The 13,473-nt window shown below is 45.6% G+C and overlaps 5 non-coding genes across 5 annotated transcripts; 4 read left to right on the top strand and 1 right to left on the bottom strand.

Moving 5' to 3' along the window:
- The first annotated feature begins 4,927 nt into the window (after positions 1-4,927).
- trnas-aga (transfer RNA serine (anticodon AGA)) lies at positions 4,928-5,009 on the top strand. Its single transcript has one exon. It is a non-coding gene; the product is annotated as a tRNA-Ser (tRNA).
- A 2,845-nt stretch (positions 5,010-7,854) lies between these two features.
- trnas-aga (transfer RNA serine (anticodon AGA)) lies at positions 7,855-7,936 on the top strand. Its single transcript has one exon. It is a non-coding gene; the product is annotated as a tRNA-Ser (tRNA).
- A 799-nt stretch (positions 7,937-8,735) lies between these two features.
- On the bottom strand, positions 8,736-8,809 carry trnai-aau (transfer RNA isoleucine (anticodon AAU)). The gene has a single exon. It is a non-coding gene; the product is annotated as a tRNA-Ile (tRNA).
- Positions 8,810-10,783: 1,974 nt separating this feature from the next.
- Positions 10,784-10,867, top strand: trnay-aua (transfer RNA tyrosine (anticodon AUA)). Its single transcript has one exon. It is a non-coding gene; the product is annotated as a tRNA-Tyr (tRNA).
- A 1,203-nt stretch (positions 10,868-12,070) lies between these two features.
- Positions 12,071-12,152, top strand: trnas-aga (transfer RNA serine (anticodon AGA)). Its single transcript has one exon. It is a non-coding gene; the product is annotated as a tRNA-Ser (tRNA).
- The last annotated feature ends 1,321 nt before the right edge of the window (positions 12,153-13,473 follow it).

Raw genomic sequence — 13,473 nt, 5'->3', positions numbered from 1 at the left:
ACGATGAGCAACTGCGTTTTTCTATTGAGTTGCATCATTAAGTGCAGAAGTTTAAATTTTTCACTGCTGACTGATCGCGCATCTTCAACCTGATGGAATGGCATTTTCGTTTTAAATGACTTTCATGGGATTTGGCTGGGGCAATCACAACGTGCATTTGATGTTCACCCCCCGCCCCCGCCCCCCCCCCCCCCCCGGTTTTATTTGAAATATTTTTTTCTGCTAAAATAGTAAAATATGTTGCGAAATTCAGTCGGAATATTGTCAACATGTTGCCATTTTGCTGACTGGATGCATTTGCCATTTGAGGAATATTTGCTCCATCTGGAAGTCTGGCAGCCAGGGCTGCAAAATGGAGGCGTGTGTTCAAGCGCAGAATTAACCGGAATCCGCTCAATTTGATTTTTGCATCAATGATTCTGTGAGTTGCACCTTCAGTGAACAGAAATATATTTCCAACGGCTGTCATTCAACACGATTTAACGGTTCGAGTAATTCATCAAGATTTGAAAGGCTGAACAAAACACAGCCCAACTGCCCTTGTGATCCAACTCTTTCTATCAGTAACAGTCACATAGCAGCCCCATGTCACAGGTCCCGCTTCACACTGGGGAGAGCGAATTGGTATTTTATCGTTTGCTTACTCTCCCGTGCGAGTATTCATAACGAGGCACACTGTGGGAATTGGATTGAGATAAAAATGTGGAGAAAGCATCGTGCTCGTTGCCAGGGATATTATACGTTGCCTCACGGCGGCTCCTCAATGAAGTTTCCATCCATGCTTGCTGAAGGAATTTCCTTCCGATCCCGACTTTTCCGCTGTCATCAGCAACACATTAGACACCCTTCTGCCACATCTTAAAGACAATGTTTAGCGGTTAATGTGTTGAGCGTGACCACCAACTAACTGCCAGTTTCGAGATTTCCAGACGAATAGCTGTTCTTCTGAAAAAACTCAGGATTTGCGTAAATCAGGTGTGAAGCGCATTTTCAATTCGTGTGAAGCGAAGTGTTGATCGGGTGAATGCAGTGCGTCAAAGTAAGCTGGTATGATTTCTTGCAACAAGGCTGGCTGACGTGAATATTGACAAAACATTGAAGCGAATGAGAGGAATGATCACAGTTGACATCCAGCTGACCGGTCGTCCGTATATGTTTCGCTGTAGAGCGGTTAAGGTTTGCTCAAATGTCACCGACCGATTTGTGGCACAGAAGTGTGAAAAGATGGACAATTTGTCAGGATGGGAGGCAGACTTTTTCCCAGTTGAAAAATTGTCAACGGCATCGTGAGTGTACAGAAGTACGCGAAGCGACTCAGGCTGTTCGAAAAAGCCATTGCCACTGAGCATAACGTAAACCGGGCTCCACAGACAGAGGGAACCGCATTTGGACAGTACGAGGATTGAACTCTCAGTCGCAGCGTTATTAGCAACACGCTCCAGCCGTATAAACTAACCGGCCCCAGCTCATCTTAAATTTTGGATCAATGATTGCGGGAGTTGCATCTTCAGTGAACAGAAAGATATTCTCGAAGGGCTCAATTCAAATTTGTCCACTGGTGATTCAGAAACGGCAAATGTCACCACCATGTGGGAGAGCCGGATTGGATTCCGAATCCGCACATACTCTAATATATCTGCATTAGCTTTGCGCATTCAAGAGCTCGTTTTCCTAAGGCGCCTTGAAGGGAGCTTTTTTGGCATGTAAAGCTTGTGTTCCATCCAGTTCTGAGTGTATGGATATATATTGAATGCTTGCAAATGGTTGTTTCAATCCACCCATGTGCTGTATCCGAATTAAAAGGACGTGAGACGACAGATGAAATTGAGCCGACATGGGGAAAGAAGACAGACGCATGACATCAGCAGAGAAATTAATCGCATTTGTATCCATCACAAGAGGTCAGCATCACTTCAAGGAGGCCGACTGTAAGAATTATTGAGTGGGTATCAGTATGATTTCTGACGCGCTTGGCCGTGTAATCATGGCCGAGTGGTTAAGCCGATGGACGAGAAATCCATTTGGGTTTTACCGCGCAGGTTTGAATCCTGCTTACTACGCATTTCTCATTTCCGTTTCACTACGACTCGCTGGAAAGGATGGCATCTTCAATCATTTTTCCCTGTGGAATGGTTACATATCCCACCAATTTGCGTGAAGTTGATGCCGGTCCGCCTGTCCTCTCCAGATGTTTTCTCAACAAATTTGCACCTGACAACTTCAGTTATTGACCAGCGCGGAGAGGGAGTATTTTGACTGTTTACTCTGTCGAAATCCCGTATCAGCTGGAAAATCACAGTTGGGACATCTTCGAATTTTCAATGTTCTTCGTGGAACTACCCGAACTTCTCCAACACCGCCTCATAACGGAATTATTTTTTCATTGTAAACCTCCCAGGCAGTGTCACCTGTCCCGTTCCTCATGTCTTTTCTGAAGAGTGGTGACCAGCCAGCATCAGCCGCAAAGCTCCGTACTGAGCTCAAACTGCAGATGTTACCACCTGAGCATGATCCCAGTGCTTTCATAAACGATTTCCTAGCCAAATGAAGAACATTATATCAGCACTCCGTTGTGAATTTAATTAGATGAAGCTCAATCTTTCTCCCCAGAATTGGGAATTGGAATGAGAATAAATTTGCAAAGAAAACGCCTTTCCCTCCTTCCACCTTCGTAACCTTCCACATTCGTCCGCCCGGTTTGTGGCACAGAAGTTTGAAAAAGATGGGCAATTTGTCAGAATGGTTGGAAGAAAGTTTCCCACTTTAAAAGTTATCAAGGAGAAAAAACGCTGCACCTTGCCATTGTGCAAGTACGCGAAGTGAATCACCTTGTGCCGACGAAAAGACGGCAGAAACTGCCCACACGGGTAATCGCATGTGGCCAGTTTGGGGATTGAACCCGCGTCCTGGGCGTTAATAGCAAAACGCTCTAACCACCTGAGCTAACCGGCCGACGTCGCCAGCAGATCCCACGATGAGCCACTGCTTGTTTCTATTGAGTTTCATCATTATGTGCAGAAGTTTTCATTTTCACTGCTGACTGATCGCGCATCTTCAACCTGATTGAATGGCATTTTCTTTTTAAATAACTTTCATGGGATTTGGCTGGGGCAATCACAACGTGCATTTGATGTGCACCCCCGGTTTTATTTGAAATATTTTGTTCTGCTAAAATCGTAAAAGATGTTGCGAAATTCAGTCGGAATATTGTCAACATGGTGCCGTTTGGCAGACTGGATGCATTTGCCATTTGTGGAATATTTGCTCCATCTGGAAGTCTGGCAGCCAGGGCTGCAAAATGCGGGCGTGTGTTTCAGCGCAGAATTAACCGGAATCCTTTCAATTTGAAATTTGGATCAATGATTCTGTGAGTTGCACCTTCAGTGAACAGAAATATATTCCCGAAAGGCTGTCATTCAACACGATTTAACGGTTCGAGTAATTCATCAAATTTTGAAAGGCTGAACAAATCACAGCCCAACTGCCCTTGGGATCCACCTCTTTCTATCAGTGACAGTCACACAGCAGCCCCATGTCACAGGTCCCGGTTAACACTGGGGAGAGCGAATTGGTATTTAATCTTTTGCTTACACTCTCGTGCGTGACTTCATAACGAGGCACCCTGTGGGAATTGGAAAGAGAAAAAATTTGAAGAAAGCATCGTGCTCGTTGCCAGGGATATTATACGTTGCCTCACCGCGGCTCCTCAATGAAGTTTCCATCCATGCTTGCTGAAGGAATTTTCTTCCGATCCAGACATGTTTCGCTGTCATCAGCAACACATGAGAATCCCTTCTGCCACATCTTAAAGTCAATGTTTAGCGGTTAATGTGTTGAGCGTGACGACCACCTAACTGCCAGTTTCGAAATTTCCAGACGAACAGCTGTTCTGCTGAAAAAAGCTCAGTATTTGCGTAAATTGGGTGTGGAGCGCATGATTAATTCGTGTGAAGCGATGTGTATATCGGTTGAATGCAGTGCGTCAAAGTAAGCTGGTATGATTTCTTGCAACAAGGTTGGCTGACGAGAATATTGACAAAACATTGAAGCGAATGAGAGGAATGATCACAGTTGACATCCAGCTGGCCGGTCGTCCGTCTGTGTTTCGCTGTAGAGCGGCCAAGGTTTGCTCAAATGTTACCGACCGATTTGTGGCACAGAAGTGTGAAAAGATGGACAATTTGTCAGGATGGGAGGCAGACTTTTTCCCAGTTGAAAAATTGACAACGGCATCGTGAGTGCACAGAGGTCCGCGAAGCGACTCAGCCTGTTCGAAAAAGGCATTGCCACTGAGCACAACGTAAACCCGGGCTCCACAGACAGAGGAAACCTCATTTGGACAGTACGAGGATTGACCTCTCAGTCGCAGCGTTAATAGCAACACGTTCCAGCCGTATAAACTTACCGGCCCCAGCTCATCTTAAATTTTGGATCAATGATTGCGGGAGTTGCATCTTCAGTGAACAGAAAGATATTCTCGAAGGGCTCAATTCAAATTTGTCCACTGGTGATTCAGAAACGGCAAATGTCACCACCATGTGGGAGAGCCGGATTGGATTCCGAATCCGCACATACTCTAATATATCTGCATTAGTTTTGCGCATTCAAAAGCTTGCTTTTCTAACGCGCCTTGAAGGAAGCTATTTTGGGATGGAAGGTTTGTGTTCCATCGAGTTTTGAGTGCATGGATAGAAATAGAATGCTTGCAAATGTTTGTTTCAATCCACCCATGTGCTGTATCCGAATGAACAGGACGTTAGACGACAGATGAAATTGAGCCGACATGGGGAAAGAAGACAGACGCATGACATCAGCAGAGAAATTAATGGCATTTGTATCCATCACAAGAGGTCAATATCACATCAAGGAGGCCGGGTGTAAGAGTTATTGAGTGGATATCAGTATGATTTTTGACGAGTGCGGCCGTGTAGTCATGGCCGAGTGGCTAAGGCGATGGACTAGAAATCCATTCGGGTATCTCCGCGAAGGTTCGAATCCTGCTGACTACGTATTTCAAATTTCCGTTTCGCTCCCCCTCGTTGGGAAGGATAGGCGCTTCAATCGTTTTTCCCTGTGGAATGGTTGCATGTCCCACCAGCTGTGCGTGAAGTTGATGCCGATCCGCCTGTCCTCTCCAGATGTTTTCTCAACAAATTTGTATCTGACAACTTCAGTTCTTCACCTGCGCGGAGAGGCAGTATTTTGACTGTTGACTCTGTCGAAATCCCGTATCAGCTGGAAAATCACAGTTGTGACATCTTCGATTTTCTATGTTCTTCGTGGAACTACCCGAACATCTCCAACACCGCCTCATAACGGAATTATTTTATCATTGTAAACCTCCCAGGCAGTGTCACCTGTCCCGTTCCTCATGTCTTTTCTGAAGAGTGGTGACCAGCCAGCATCAGCCGTAACGCTCCGTACTGAGGTCAAACTGCAGATGTTACCACCTGAGCATGATCCCAGTGCTTTCATAAACGATTTCGTAGCCAAATGAAGAACATGATATCTGCACTCCGTTGTGAATTTAATTAGATGAAGCTCAATCTTTCTCCCCAGTCCACTCTTTGCAAAGGAAACGCCTTTCCCGCCTTCCACCTTCGTGACCTTCCACATTCGTCCTCCCGGTTTGTGGCACAGAAGTTTGAAAAGATGGGCAATTTGTCAGAATGGTTGGAAGAAATTTTCCCACTTTAAAAGTTATCAAGGAGAAAAAAAGCTGCTCCTTGCCATTGTGCAAGCTACCAATGGGAATCAGCCTGTGTCGACGAAAAGACAGCAGAAACTGCCCCACACGGATAAGCGAATGTGGCAAGCACGCGGATTGAACCCGCGACCTTGGTGTTATGGGCACCACGCTCTAACCACCTGAGCTAACCGCCCGACGTGGCCAGCAGCCCCCACGATGAGCCACTGCTTCTTTCTATTCAGTTCCATCATTAAGTGCAGAAGTTTACATTTTTCACTGCTGACTGATCGCGCATCTTCAACCTGATGGAATGGCATTTTCTTATTAAATGACTTTCATGGGATTTGGCTGGGGCAATCACAACGAGCATTTGATGTTCACCCCCCGTTTTATTTGAAATAATTTTTTCTGCTAAAATAGGAAAATATGTTGCGAAATTCAGTCGGAATATTGTCAACATGGTGCCATTTTGCAGACTGGATGCATTTGCCATTTGTGGAATATTTGCTCCATCTGGAAGTCTGGCAGCCAGAGCTGCAAAATGGGGGCGTGTGTTCAAGCGCAGAATTAACCGGAATCCGTTCAATTTGAAATTTGCATCAATCAGTCTGTGAGTTGCACCTTCGGTGAACAGAAATATATTTCCAAAGGCTGTCATTCAACACGATTTAACGTTTCGAGTAATTCATCAAGATTTGAAAGGCTGAACAAAACACAGCCCAACTGCCCTTGTGATCCAACTCTTTCTATCAGCAACAGTCACACAGCAGCCCCATGTCACAGGTCCCGCTTCACACTGGGGGGAGCGAATTGGTATTTTATCTTTTGCTTACTCTCTCGTGCGAGACTTCATAAGGAGGCACACTGTGGGAATTGGATTGAGATAAAAATGTGGAGAAAGCATCGTGCTCGTTGCGAGGGATATTATACGTTGCCTCACGGCGGCTCCTCAATGAAGTTTCCATCCATGCTTGCTAAAGGAATTTCCTTCCGATCCCGACTTTTTCGCTGTCATCAGCAACACATTAGACACCCTTCTGCCACATCTTAAAGACAATGTTTAGCGGTTAATGTGTTGAGCGTGACGACCAACTAACCGCCAGTTTCGAGATTTCCAGCCGAATAGCTGTTCTTCTGAAAAAACTCAGTATTTGCGTAAATTTGGTGTGAAGCGCATTATCAATTCGTGTGAAGCGATGTGTTGATCGGCTGAATGCAGTGTTTCAAAGTAAGCTGGTATGATTTGTTGTAACAAGATTGGCTGACGTGAATATTGACAAAACATTGAAGCGAATGAGAGGAATGATCACAGTTGGCATCCAGGTGCCTGTCGTCTGTATGTGTTTCGCTGTAGAGCGACCAAGGGTTGCTCAAATGTTACGACAGATTTGTGGCACAGAAGTGTGAAACGATGGACAATTTGTCAGGATGGGAGGCAGACTTTTTCCCAGTTGAAAAATTGTCAACGTCATCGTGACTGTACAGAATTACGCGAAGCGACTCAGCCTGTCGAAAAAGCCATTGCCACTGAGCATAGCGTCAACCCGGGCTCCACAGACAGAGGTAACCAAATTTGGACAGTACGTGGATTGAACTCTCAGTCGCAGCGTTATTAGCAACACGTTCCAGCCGTATAAACTAACCGGTCCGAGCTCATCTTAAATTGTGGATCAATGAATGCGGGAGTTGCATCTTCAGTGAACAGGAAGGTATTCCCGAAGGGCTCAATTCAAATTTGTCCATTGGTGATTCAGAAACGGCAAATGTCACCACCATGTGGGAGAGCCGGATTGGATTCCGAATCTGCACATACTCTAATATATCTGCATTAGTTTTGCGCATTCAAAAGCTTGTTTTCCTAACGCTCCTTGAAGGGAGCTATTTTGGGATGGAAAGTTTGTGTTCCATCTCGTTCTGAGTGTATGGATATATATAGAATGCTTGCAAATGTTTGATTCAATACACCCATCTGCTGTATCCGAATGAAAAGGACGTTAGACGATAGATGAAATTGAGCCGACATGGGGAAAGAACACAGACGCATGACATAAGCAGCGAAATTAATCGCATTTGTATCCATCACCAGAGGTCAGCATCACTTCAAGGAGGCCGGCTGTAAGAATTATTGACTGGATATCAGTATGATTTTTGACGATTGTGGCCGTGTAGTCATGGCCGAGTGGTTAAGGCGATGGACTAGAAATCCATTGGGGGTTCGCCGCGCATGTTCGAATCATGTTGACTACGTATTTCTCACTTCGGAAACGCTACGACTCGTTGGAAAGGAATGCACCTTCAATCGTTTTCCTCTGTGGAATGGTTACATATCCCAACAACTGTGCGTGAAGTTGATGCCGATCCGCCTGTCCTCTCCAGATGTTTTCTCAACAGATTTGCATCTGACAACTTCAGTTGTTCACCTGCGCGGAGAGTGAGTATTTTGACTGTTTGCTCTGTCGAAATCCCGTATCAGCTGGAAAATGACAGTTGGGACATCTTCGAATTTTCTATGTTCTTCGTGGAACTACCCGAACTTCTCCAACACCGCCTCATTACGGAATTACTTTATCATTGTAAACCTCGCAGGCAGTGTCACCTGTCCCGTTCCTAATGTCTTTTCTGAAGAGTGGTGACCAGCCAGCATCAGCCGTAACGCTCCGTACTGAGGTCAAACTGCAGACGTTAGCAGCTGAGCATGATCCCAGTGCTTTTATAAACGATTTCGTCGTCAAATGAAGAACATTATGTAGGCGCCCCGTTGTGAATTTAATTAGATGAAGCTCAATCTTTCTCCCCAGTCCACTCTTTGCAAAGAAAGCGCCTTTTCCGCCTTCCACATTCGTAACCTTCCACATTCGTCCTCCCGGTTTGTGGCACAGAAGTTTGAAAAGATGGGCAATTTGCCAGAATAGTTGGGAGAAATTTTCCCACTTTAAAAGTTTTCATGGAGAAAAAAAGCTGCACCTTGCCATTGTGCAAGTACGCGAAGTGAATCAGCCTGTGTCGACGAAAAAAAGGCAGAAACTGCCACATGGGTAACCACAAGTGGCCAGTACGAGAATTGAACCCGCGACCATGGCGTTATTAGCACCACGCTCTAACCACCTGAGCTAACCGCCCGACGTCAGAAGCAAACCCCACGATGAGCCACGGCTTGTTTCGATTGAGTTCCATCATGAAGTGCAGACGTTTACATTTTTGACTGCTGACTGATCGCGCATCTTCAACCTGATGGAATGGCATTTTCTTTTTAAATGACTTTCATAGGATTTGGCTGGGGCAATCACAATGTGCATTTGATGTGCACCCCCCGGTTTTATTTGAAATATTTTGTTCTGCTAAAATCGTAAAATATGTTGCGAAATTCAGTCGGAATATTGTCAAAATGGAGCCGTTTGGCAGACTGGATGCATTTGCCATTTGTGGAATATTTGCTCCATCTGGAAGTCTGGCAGCCAGGGCTGCAAAATGCGGGTGTGTGTTTCAGAGCAGAATTAACCTGAATCCTTTCAATTTGAAATTTGGATCAATGATTCTGTGAGTTGCACCTTCAGTGAACTGAAATATATTCCCGAAAGGCTGTCAATCAACACGATTTAACGGTTCGAGTAATTCATCAAGTTTTGAATGGCTGAACAAAACACAGCCCAACTGCCCTTGGGTTCCACCTCTTTCTATCAGTAACAGTCACACAGCAGCCCCATGTCACAGGTCCCGCTTCACACTGCGGTGAGCGAATTGGTATTTTATCTTTTGCTTACTCTCTCGTGCGTGACTTCATAACGAGGCACCCTGTGGGAATTGGAATGAGAATAAATTGGAAGAAAGCATCGTGCTCGTTGCCAGGGATATTATACGTTGCCTCACCGCTGCTCCTCAATGAACCTTCCATCCATGCTTTCTGAAGGAATTTTCTTCCGATCCAGACGTGTTTCGCTGTCATCAGCATCACATGAGACACCCTTCTGCCACATCTTGAAGACAATGTTTAGCGGTTCATGTGTTGAGCGTTACGACCAGCTAACTGCCCGTTTCGAAATTTCCAGACGAATAGCTGTTCTTCTGAAAAAACTCAGTATTTGCGTAAATTAGGTGTGAAACGCATTATTAATTGGTCTGAAGCGATGTGTTGATCGGTTGAATACAGTGCTTCAAAGTAAACTGGTATGATTTCTTGCAACAAGGTTGGCTGAAGTGAATATTGACAAAACATTGAAGCGAATGAGAGGAAGGATCACAGTTGACATCCAGGTGACTGGTCGTCCGTATGTGTTTCGCTGCAGAGCGGCCAAGGTTTGCTCAAATGTTACCGACAGATTTGTGGCACCGAAGTGTGAAAAGATGGACAATTTGTCAGGATGGGAGGCAGACTTTTTCCCAGTTGAAAAATTGTCAACGGCATCGTGAGTGTACAGAAGTACGCGAAGCGACTCAGGCTGTTCGAAAAAGCCATTGCCACTGAGCAGAACGTAAACCCGGGCTCCACAGACAGAGGTCACCGCATTTGGACAGTACGAGGATTGAACTCTCAGTCGCAGCGTTAATAGCAACACGTTCCAGCCGTATAAACTAACCGGCCCCAGCTCATCTTAAATTTTGGATCAATAATTGCGGGAGTTGCATCTTCAGTGAACAGAAAGATATTCCCGAAGGGCTCAATTCAAATTTGTCCATTGGTGATTCAGAAACGGCAAATGTCACCACCATGTGGGAGAGCCGGATTGGATTCCGAATCCGCACATACTCTAATATATCTGCATTAGTTATGCACATTCAAAAGCTTGTTTTCCTAACGCGCCTTGAAGGGAGCTATTTTGGGATGGAAAGTTTGTGTTCCATCGAGTTCTGAGTATATGGATATATATAGAATGCTTGCAAATGGTTGATTCAATACACCCATGTGCTGTATCCGAATGAAAAGGACGTTAGACGACAGATGAAATTGAGCCGACATGGGGAAAGAAGACAGACGCATGACATCAGCAGAGAAATTAATGGCATTTGTATCCATCACAAGAGGTCAATATCACATCAAGGAGGCCGGGTGTAAGAATTATTGAGTGGATATCAGTATGAATCTTGACGCGTGCGGTCGTATTGTCATGGCCGAGTGGTTAAGGCGGTGGACTATAAATCCGTTGGGGTATCCCCGCGCATGTTCGAATCCTGCTGACTACGTATTTCTCACTTCCGTTTCTCCCCCAATTACGCCGGGGACCTGGGGTGGAGGGTGATGCATGCAGCAGTTCCGCACAACCGTAGTATTCACTGGTTCACGGGCTCCGAAAACTGCCCTTTCTGCGGCCTCGTTGAGTCCGTGGACCATGTCTACGTCGTGTGTCTAAGGCTACACTCCCTTTATGTTTTCCGAAAGTACCTTTTGTTGATGTTTTGTCTGCACTTCAGTCCCACGCTCCTGATCTACGGACACACGGTGCGGAGTGGGGAGGGGAGGGATGGTGACCTCCTCGTGAACCTGCTCCTGGGCCTGGCGAAACGCGCCATTTACCGTTCCAGGCAGCGGGCGATCGAGGGGCCCGTCCATCCTGACTGTCTTCCCCTCGACCGCGGCTACGTTCGCGGCCAGGTGTCCCAGGAGAGGGAGCATGCGGTGTCCACGGGCGCGGTTGACGCTTTCCGCGCCCGCTGGGCACCGCAGGGGTAGGGGTGCATTATTGACCCTAATAATCACATTTTAATTTGATGTTTTTAAGTTTCCTTTGTACTTTGATTTCTGTTCGGGCTGTTCCCCCTCCTTTTTGGGGAGCTGCCCCTTTTACTTTGTCCTGATTTAATCTGAGTTTGTTTATTTGGTTTGACCTAAAAAGAGGGCAACACGTTCCAGCAGTATAAACTAACCGGCCCCAGCTCATCTTAAATTTTGGATCAATAATTGCGGGATTTGCATCTTCAGTGAACAGAAAGATATTCCCGAAGGGCTCAATTCAAATTTGTCCATTGGTGATTCAGAAACGGCAAATGTCACCACCATGTGGGAGAGCCGGATTGGATTCCGAATCCGCACATACTCTAATATATCTGCATTAGTTTTGCACATTCAAAAGCTTGTTTTCCGAACGCGCCTTGAAGGGAGCTATTTTGGGATGTAAAGTTTGTGTTCCATCCAGTTCTGAGTGTATGGACAGAGATAGAATGCTTGCAAATGTTTGTTTCAATCCACCCATCTGCTGTATCCGCAAGAAAAGGACGTTAGACGACAGATGAAATTGAGCCGACATGGGGAAATAACACAGACGCATGACATCAGCAAAGAAATTAATGGCATTAGTATCAATCACAAGAGGTCAATATCACATCAAGGAGGCCGGGTGTAAGAATTATTGAGTGGATATCAGTATGATTTTTGACGACGGCGACCGTGTAGTCATGGCTGAGTGGTTAAGGCGATGGACTAGAAATCCATTGAGGTATCCCCGCATAGGTTCGAATCCTGCTGACTGCCTATTTCTTATTTCCGATTCACTCCCCCTCGTTGGAAAGGATGGCACCTTCAATCGTTTTTCCCTGTGGAATGGTTACATATCCCACCAACTATGCGTGAAGTTGCTGCCGATCCGTCTGTCCTCTCCAGATGTGTTCTCAACAAATTTGTATCTGACAACTTCAGTTCTTCACCTGCGCGGAGAGTGAGTATTTTGACTGTTTACTCTGTCGAAATCCCGTATCAGCTGGAAAATCACAGTTGGGACATCTTCGATTTTCTATGTTCTTCGTGAAACTACCCGAACTTCTCCAACACCGCCTCATAACGGAATTATTTTTTCATTGTAAACCTCCCAGGCAGTGTCACCTGTCCCGTTCCTCATGTCTTTTCTGAAGAGTGGTGACCAGCCAGCATCAGCCGTAAAGCTCCGTACTGAGGTCAAACTGCAGATGTTACCACCTGAGCATGATCCCAGTGCTTTCATAAACGATTTCGTAGCCAAATGAAGAACATTATGTCAACACTCCGTTGTGAATTTAATTCGATGAAGCTCAATCTTTCTCCCCATTCCACTCTTTGCAAAGAATACGCCTTTCCGGCCTTCCACATTCGTAACCTTCCACATTCGTCCTCCCGGTTTGTGGCACAGAAGTTTGAAAAGATGAGCAATTTGCCAGAATGGTTGGAAGAAATTTTCCCACTTTAAAAGTTATCAAGGAGAAAAAAAGCTGCACCTTGTCCGTTTGAAAGTAGGCAAAGCGAATCAGCCTGTGCTGTCGAAAGGACGGCACAAACTGCCGACACGAGTTAACGCATGTAGTTAGTTCGGGGATTGAACCCGCGACCTTGGCACTATTAGCACCATGCTCTAGCCATCTGAGCTAACCGGCCGACGTCACAAGCTGAATGGTTTGTTACGTGTTCTCAGGGATATGTATTTTTTCCCCAAGAGAGTATGTTCTGTGTCCGTGAGGTGCTTAATTATGCTGGAGTAATTTAACATGGCCAATGCAAAGATCTTGCAAATCTTTGGAGAGCGGGATGAAACCACGGGACCCGATGGAAACCTATGCAAACACGGGGATAACGTGCAAACTCCACACAGAGGGTCACCCAAGGCCGGAATTGAACCTGAGTCCTTGGAACTGTGAGGCAGCAATGTTCACCAATGTCCCATCATGTTGCCCTTTACACTGCAAACTGTGAAGGAGCATTACAGTTTTAGACTCCATGCTCAGAAATCACGACAAAAGAAGCGTGCGCTAAGTTAAAAAATAACATTCATAAATGCCAAATAAATATGAATATTATCCGTGTCTTGTTGCACACGGCACAACTG

Source organism: Mustelus asterias, chromosome 30 (assembly GCF_964213995.1).
Source record: "Mustelus asterias chromosome 30, sMusAst1.hap1.1, whole genome shotgun sequence".
In the NCBI taxonomy this organism is placed as follows: domain Eukaryota; kingdom Metazoa; phylum Chordata; class Chondrichthyes; order Carcharhiniformes; family Triakidae; genus Mustelus; species Mustelus asterias.
Note: the sequence above shows the minus strand (reverse complement) of the source record. Positions and strands in the feature narration are given on the sequence as shown.